Here is an 8,825-nt window from a genome sequence, read left to right as displayed (position 1 = left end):
ACTGAGATTTGGGAAAATCTTTTTAATTGATTTTCGGCCAGGAATTTGGTTGTTAAGGGGCCAAAGTTCAACGATTTGACCTTTGAAAACTCTACCAAACTTCACGGTCAATTTTGGGTCTAAACACTTGAGATTTTAGATGTAGGTTACTTGGACATGGATCCAACTTTTTAATTTGATTTTAGCTCAAAACAATGAATGTTAAGGATTAAAAATTTGGGTCTAAATTTTACAAATTTGACCTCCGTGGTCTCTACCACATTACTCAGCCAATTTTTGGTCTAAACATTTGATATTTTATGTAAGGTGTATTCATACATAGGGACAAGCTTTTTAATCGAGTTTTAGCCGAAAATACGGCTGATAAGGGGTAACAGTTCAAAAGATTTTACCTTTGCGTCTCTCACAAACTATTCGGCCAATTTTAGGCCTAAACATTTGAAATTTCACATAAAGTGTATTCAGACATGAAACAAGCTTATTAATCAGTTTTTAGGCGAACATTTGGCTGCTAAACAGTCAAAGTTGAAAAAGTTGATGTTTGCAGACTCTACCAAACTCCTCCGCAAATTTTGGGTCTAAACACTTCGATGTAGGTTACCTGGACATAAGTACAAATTTTTCATATATATTTACATATGCGAATAAAGTTATGAACAGTACATGGGACCCGAGCAAAGCCGGGCTAAATTGTTAGTATATATATATATATATATATATATATATATATATATACTAACAATAAGTGGTAGTAAAAAGACAGGCTCGAACCCATATCGCGAAGGAGGAAAAGAACGGACAAAAACATGACGTCTTTGCGGTTACGGCCACCGCCAAACCGAAAGTGACGTAGGTTTAAATTAAGGCTGGACAATCGAAAACAAGGGATGACTTTCGAAAATATCGGTGAAAAAAGCGACCCCTCCCTGTAGAAAAGTGCCCAGTTGAGGGTGAAGGAATTAATGTTTTTAGCTAATTTTTTGGTATTTGTCGTCTGATGGGTCTAGCTTAAAAACGATACTGATCTTGTGAAAATTCGTCGCCTCTGTTGAAAGTTTTAGGCAGATATGCAAACATACATACATACATACATACATACATACATACATACATTTATATATTGGTAGCTTAAATTTTCTACCCAAACCGATTAAAACGCTTGCCCTATCTCTGAATATCCTTTATGTAAAATTTCAGATGTTTAGACCAGAAATTATCTGAGTAATTTGGTAGAAACCGCAGATGTCAATTTTTTTAACTTTGACCCCTATTATGGCCCCTTAACATTTATTGTTTTGGGCTGAAATCAATTTATTAAGTTTGATCCATATCCAAGGGAACTATATCTAAAATTTCAAGTACTTAGACCCAAAGTTAGCGGAAGAGTTTGGTAGAGTTCTCAAATGTCAAATCGTTCAACTGTTACCCCTTAAGAGTTAAATTTCTGGCCGAAAACCGATTACAAAGATTTTCTCAAATCTCACGACCGTGTATATCAAATTTTGAGTCTGTAGACTGAAAATTGACAGAGTTATCGCGTAGGGATATATATATATATATATATATATATATATATATATATATATCTGTTGCTGTTTTTTTTTCTTTAATTTATTTTATTATTTTTGTTCATGAAACATTGGAATATTTTATTTCAATATTTAAAAAATATTTTTATAAAATATTTAAATATTTCATTTATAATATATATATATATATATATATATATATATATATATATATATATATATATATACATATACGTATACACATATATATACGTACACATATATATATGTATATATATGTATATATATACGTATGTGAATATATATATCAATTTAGACATATATATATATATATATATATATATATATATATATATATATATATATATATATGAATTATATACAAATAAGGGGATCGACAGAATTTTTTATGTTTCTATCAAAACCATTTGTAAGGATTTAATTAAAACTTCCCGAGGTTAACAACACACACACACACACACACACACACACACACACACACACACACACACACACACACACACACATATATATATATATATATATATATATATATATATATCGTGTGTGTGTGTGTGTGTAAGTAATGAAATCAAAATGAGGTAGTGTTTACCTTATATATGCAATGGTAAACTTCCAACTAATATAAATACCAGTATTTATATGTAGATAATTAAATCCCAACCGAATAAAATTTACAAACAAACGGCATGAATATAATTACACGTAATAGTTTACTAAAGATGATCACCCCATAAGAAAACCGAAAAAAACTAATAGGGAATTAATTAAAATGAATGTTTAAAAGAATATGCAAATTAGCTAGATATTCTGCAGATGAATGCAATTTCACAATCCATATATAACAAAGTTGTATTTAAATGCATAATAAAAAGTGGTTTTAAAGTAGATATCAATACACACATACACAAAAAAAACTAATTTATATATATTGTGTTTTGTGTTTATTAAAGAGAAATCTAGGAATAGACAGAGCATGTTTATAATATGTTCATTTATACAAACATTATTAAATACATATGTACATGATCAGCACGACATGCTAGCCGGATGACATGGCGTTCCTTGACTGTAGATCGCTACACAAACATGCATGAAGCTAATATTTTTTTTTATAAATATACATATCACATGTATATATAATGTACATATATATATATATATATATATATATATATATATATATATATATATATATATATATAAATAAATAAAGCTGAACGTTTGTGTGTGTATGGTCACGAATAGGCTCCTATATGGTTTACTATTAAAAAAAAACTGATTGCATGTAATGATAGAAGATGTATCAAGGATCAGGAATGGGTATGTTTGCTCTGGCAGCACGGTTGTTCATAAAATATGTGGGGGTTGCGTTCGCGACTAGCCCTCAAAGTATGGAAATAACAAATGAAAAAAAAACGTTTACATGGGTTTTTGATATAGATGTACATAAGAATACTAAAATAGAAAAGTATGTTTCAACTTAAGTAGGGATGGTATAATAAAATTGTGAGGTCTGCGTTCGCGCCTGTACTCCATGGAAATGTGGCACAAGCTTTAACAAAGACTTTTCATATCTATTTGCGAAAGTATACTTTGATAATTATGTTTCAGTTTGAAGAAATATGGTATAATAAAATTATTGTGTGTTTGTTCGCGCCTGACCTCCATAGAATGTAAATATGTGACAAAGTTTAACAAAGTTTTTTAAAGGGGTACACAATAACACTTTAAATTTAATCTTAATTCACGTTAGCTTTCATTTATTTTTTTTTTAGTTGAATCATATTGTGTCGAATAAATTCACCTCATAAATTCACGTTCTTATTAAAGTGAAAGCAAAAAAAAAGTCGGAACTTTAGACAATTCTCGACACAAATTTTGCATAACTCTATTTTTTTCCTTCTCCACTTACGCGTTGCACTCTTTCAAAAATAGATAAATAGATAAATAATAAAAATAAGAACGATACTTGTTATCGTGTCAAAAGAAGAAGAAAATCCTGCTCACGATATTACGTGTCTTTTTAAAAACATTTACATAAACCTTTTTATTTTTATTTATATATCTGTTTAAGCTTTTTTTGTCAGTGTACTAGAAGGAATTCAGTTGATTACAAACCTTTCTGCGTGTTCTTTATATTACAATAGTACGACCCAGAATCCGACCGAACAATACTACACCGTTCAATACTGTAAAACTGAAACGAAGCTGTTCTGCTTGAAAAGGGCGCCATTTTCTTCTTATTCATATTTATATCCATTCTTTGCTTAAAAAAAAACTAAAGTAATTACGTGTTTACTTTTTTAATATCCCATTTTGCTGTTTCGGATTATTTTAATAAAGTAAGTAAAGCTTTATTATTTTTCAAAACTGTTTTTGTTTCTTTGTTTTGCGATATTTCGTTGATATTATTTAGTAAGAGTGTTTAGCAGAAAAGCCAACAAACGACTACCCGGAAAAGTAAATATACAAGAAACAAATGTTACCATAGTCAATAAAAATTCAGTTTATGTTTTTTTTTAAATAGTTTTTAATGCTCTTTACTTGAAATAATTTCAGCGAACCGAAATTAAAACGAAATTTGAGGCGATAACTACTTAAATGAATTTTTATATAAACTACACCTGCTATAATTGATTATTCCTCAAGCACAAAATAACGGAAAACATAAAAATATGTTTATAAATATTCCTTACGTTGACGGAATTCTCTTAAATTGTTAACACGGAATGCCCAGGTGCCCCTACTTCAAATTGAAAACGGGTCTCTCCATTTCAAAGTCACTGCCATTTTGATTATTTTTAAACCGGTTCGTGAATTAAAAAATTTTTTTTGTTTTTTACAAACTACTTAAAATACAAACCAATGAACTTTCCTACCATAAAAGTAACTTTTATCGACTATGGTAACATTTATTTCTGGTATATTTATATTGTGTTATGTATATATATATATATATATATATATATATATATATATATATATATATATATATATATATATATAACATTTTCTCTTTGTAAGGAAACATCATTTTGTTGGTCACTCTTGGATACGAATAGAAACAAAGTTGATATAAAAAATATATTTTCGCGAAAATTATCTTTACTTTAATCATATTTAGCTTAGGGTAAAATTTTCGAGTATTAAAACCTATCTGTTTACAGCCCCCTCCTTTTCATAATCTATCATACTTTCATCAATCACAGCCCATTTTCTGTAGGCTGTTTTTGAACCGAGTCAACGACGGGTAGTACTGCTAGTATATATATATATATATATATATATATATATATATATATATATATATATATATATGAGCATCTCTCCCTCTCTCTCTCTCTCTCTCTCTCTATATATATATATATATATATATGTGTGTGTATATATACGCATAAATATATATATATATATATGTATGTATATATATAAGCATCTATATATATATACATATTTGTATGTATGTATATATAAGCATTTATATATATGTGTGTGTATCTATGTATATATATAATCATCTATATATATATATATGTATATATATAAGCATCTATATATATGTATATATATATAAGCATATATATATATATGCATCTGTGCATGTATATATATATATGTGCGTGCTTGTGTGCGTGTGTGTATCCGTCAATGTTTATAAATGTTTATTTAGAGATAGCAAGTTATAAGTGAAAATGAAAGTGAAAGTAGAAACGTATTATTTAGTGAAGCTAGTGCGATTTATCTGCTAAAAACACTGAAACATAGGTAGGCTTACACAATTACACACATAAATATATGAAATTTTCAATTCTTTATTAATCATAAGAGTACACACGACAGCACCTAAGACATTTACCCCGTTATTCATAATCGTTTTTTACAGTGACACAAACTTTATTTGCTACCAGCGGTCACCTGATTGAAAGCCAACACCAAAGTATACCTGAATGCGCTGAAAAGTGTGATGACCCCTTGCTGCAGTCAGGTGAGAGGTGTGGTTGTTGATTGCGCAACCCATGCCACACAATTACACACGCAGCTACCTCTACAGGGGGTATCCTTTGTCTTTCGAAATTAACGAAGGCATCGATGTTATCCCCTTTAAGAAACTCGTTTCTTATCGTTGAGCACTTTAAGTTAAAATAAGTCGGCTCGCATGCGCAAATCATATTATAATCATTAGATCACTCTGACAGACGTTTAGACACTTAAAAATAAATGTTTAATTTCAACGATATATATATATATATATATATATATATATATATATATATATATATATATATGTATATATATATATATATTACGATAGGGGTCACCACTTGTCAGATCCTTACAGCCACTCGAGGATAAGGGTTACTGGGTGTACTCGAGCGTAGTAATCGTTAGGTGTGGGAATTTAATATAGTTTGATTATTTAAGGGACCTGCTAAACAAGAAATTGTTTACATTGGACTTGAAGACGACCATATTGTAGTCAGCTGGAAAGCATGCCAGCGGAACAGTGTTCCACAGACGGTAAGTTCTAGAAAAGAAGTTTAGTTCATGGAACCCACGTTTAAATTTAGACACAGATAGAGAGTAGGGGAAATTGTTGACAGTGAGAGTGTTTTTTTTTTCTTGTGTGTGTGTGAAAGTTTGGGCGGATCATTAATCGGAATCGGAATTGAGAATCGGCAAATCAAAACTTTTGGGGGCATCGGAATCGGTATCGGAATCGGATTAATCTGTGCCTATTTTCCGATGCCAAAAACTATTCTTTAATTTTTTTTTTAAATTTGTTTAAAGCAAAATCTCTCACTGCTAATAGTAATGATAAAATTATGAACATTTATTGATTTTTAACAACCACTAAAACTGACATCTACATTTTATTCCAATAATTGTATTTCTACGCTTGAAAATATATCTGCAAATTAAACATGATTTTTTTTTTTTGGGGGGGGGGGTAATCTATACAATTATATAAATGCAACTTTGTGTGTGTGTGTGTGTGCGTGCGTGCGTGTGAGTTCGTTCCTTATAGACTCAGAAACGGTTGAACAGATTTTCTTTAAAATTTACAGAACATTAGTTTATAAGTCCGGCGGTAATCTTAGTTAATTTTTCTCTCAGAATACCACCGATAATTACCGATAATTGATAATCCAAACCGTTATTTTAATTTACCTATCATCGGGAAAGCCATTTTTTCCATGTCGTCGCTTAGCAACAATGATAGAACAACGGGCCGTGAAAATTCTACTGTGGGTAAGTTGATAGCGTGTTTTTTTTTGTTTTTTTTTTGATGACGTGGTCTGTAGGTTAAAAATTCGCACGTAAATTTTTTAATTGTTTTTTTTTTCATTAACTGCAAATAATTTTTAAGACTTGAAAATTTACTTGTTTTATTTATTTATTTGTATGTATGTATATGATCTGTATGTAAATAAGTTTATTTCTGTCTCTTCTCTACTCATATATAAAAGGCATTTTGTCTGTGTGTGTATGTGTTAGTTCGTTCCCTATAGACTTCAAAATGATTGAGCCGATTTTTTTTTAAATTTCACACGCGTGTGCCTTATGTGCCTGGGTATGTTTTTAGATAAGTTTTGTATCGAAATACCTCTGATAAGTATAAAAAATCGATAATCGAAGAAATCTGATTACAGAAGAAACAGTTCAATTATGGTCAAAGTTAACATTTTTATGCAGCCTACCAGCGTAATAGCATTCAAGAAAGTCTTATCGCCACACAAGCAGAATGGCCCAGCCTATAAAATCAACATTAGGTCTTTTGATAAGACAAAGGCGCGTTAAAAATGAACGCTTTTGTTTAGAGTATAATTGGACCATTATACTTGACTTGTGCATTTTAAACTTAATTAAAGTCATATAAAATTAATAATAATTTCATAAAATCAACAGTATGTTTTCTACATTGCAATGTAGACTAGAATGAATTGTGGACTAAGTCATTGCGGGGAGGTATGTGAATCTTCCTTCCAGTGCACAGCGGTGAGTTCCTGACTAGAGCAGACAATCAATTGATTTGATTTATTTTCTTTTAGACAGGAATCACCACTTATCAAGGCCCGGAGGCCACTCAAGGATAAGGGTTAATGGGTATACATTAGTCGATGTGATTATAGCGCAGCAAACATATATAGTGGGAATTTTGTAAATTGGATTACTTAGGGGGCTGGTCCATCAAGAACTTGTTTATGCTGGACGTGAAAAACAAATCAGATTGTAGTCAGCTGGAAAGCAGGCAATCGGAAGAGAGTTCCACAGGTGTGCAGTTCAAAGTCAGAAGCTTTGTTCGTGGAATCTATCTTTAGGTTTAGGCATAGACAAAGAGTGTGGGAAATTATTGATAGTGGTTTTGGCTAGATGACTGTTTTTTTTGTGAAAGTTTGGCGAGGGGGGGATGCTCAGATGAGCACTTGCCATGACAGTATATTTGATTGACGAATGAGCGATTTCACCGATTTCGATGACAATAAAAGCATTAGAAGTGTGGAACATTTGTTAATCCTCTTTAAATCCCGAGCAACGTCGGGTCGCCCTGCTAGTCTGAAATAAATAACAACTTTATTGTTGATTGTTTAAGGATTTATACAGGATCCGAATCGGAATTGGTAATTTTATAGGAATTGGGAATTAAGTACAGAATCGTTAATTGCATCGGAATCGGTAAAAATAATGGAATTGTACCATCAGACAAATACACACACATGCATATATATACTTATGTATACTCATGTATACACATATGCATATACACACAGACACACACACATATATATATACTTATGTATACACATATGCATACACACACACACACACACATATATATACTTATGTATACACATATGCATATACACACACACGCACACACACATATATATATACTTATGTATACACATATGCATACACACACACACACATATATATATATACTTATGTATACACATATGCATACACACACACACACATATATATATACTTATGTATACACATATGCACACACACACACATATATATATATAATGAGAGAGAGAGTAAGAAAGAGCGCGAGAGACAATATATATATATATATATATATATAGAAAGAGATAGATAAAGATAGATAAAGAGAGAGAAAGAGAGATAGATAGATAGAGAGAGAGAGAGAGAGAGAGAGAGAGAGAGAGAGAGAGAGAGAAAGAGACAGATGAAAGAAAAATATAAAGAGAAATCCGCGTAATAACGGAGATAACGCACGCTAAACAAACGAAAGACAAATGAGTA

This window comes from Euprymna scolopes, chromosome 7, assembly GCF_053919585.1.
Source record: "Euprymna scolopes isolate OS-2025 chromosome 7, ASM5391958v1, whole genome shotgun sequence".
Lineage (NCBI taxonomy): Eukaryota > Metazoa > Mollusca > Cephalopoda > Sepiida > Sepiolidae > Euprymna > Euprymna scolopes.
The sequence above is the reverse complement of the archived record's forward strand: the minus strand, read 5'-3'. Positions refer to the sequence as shown.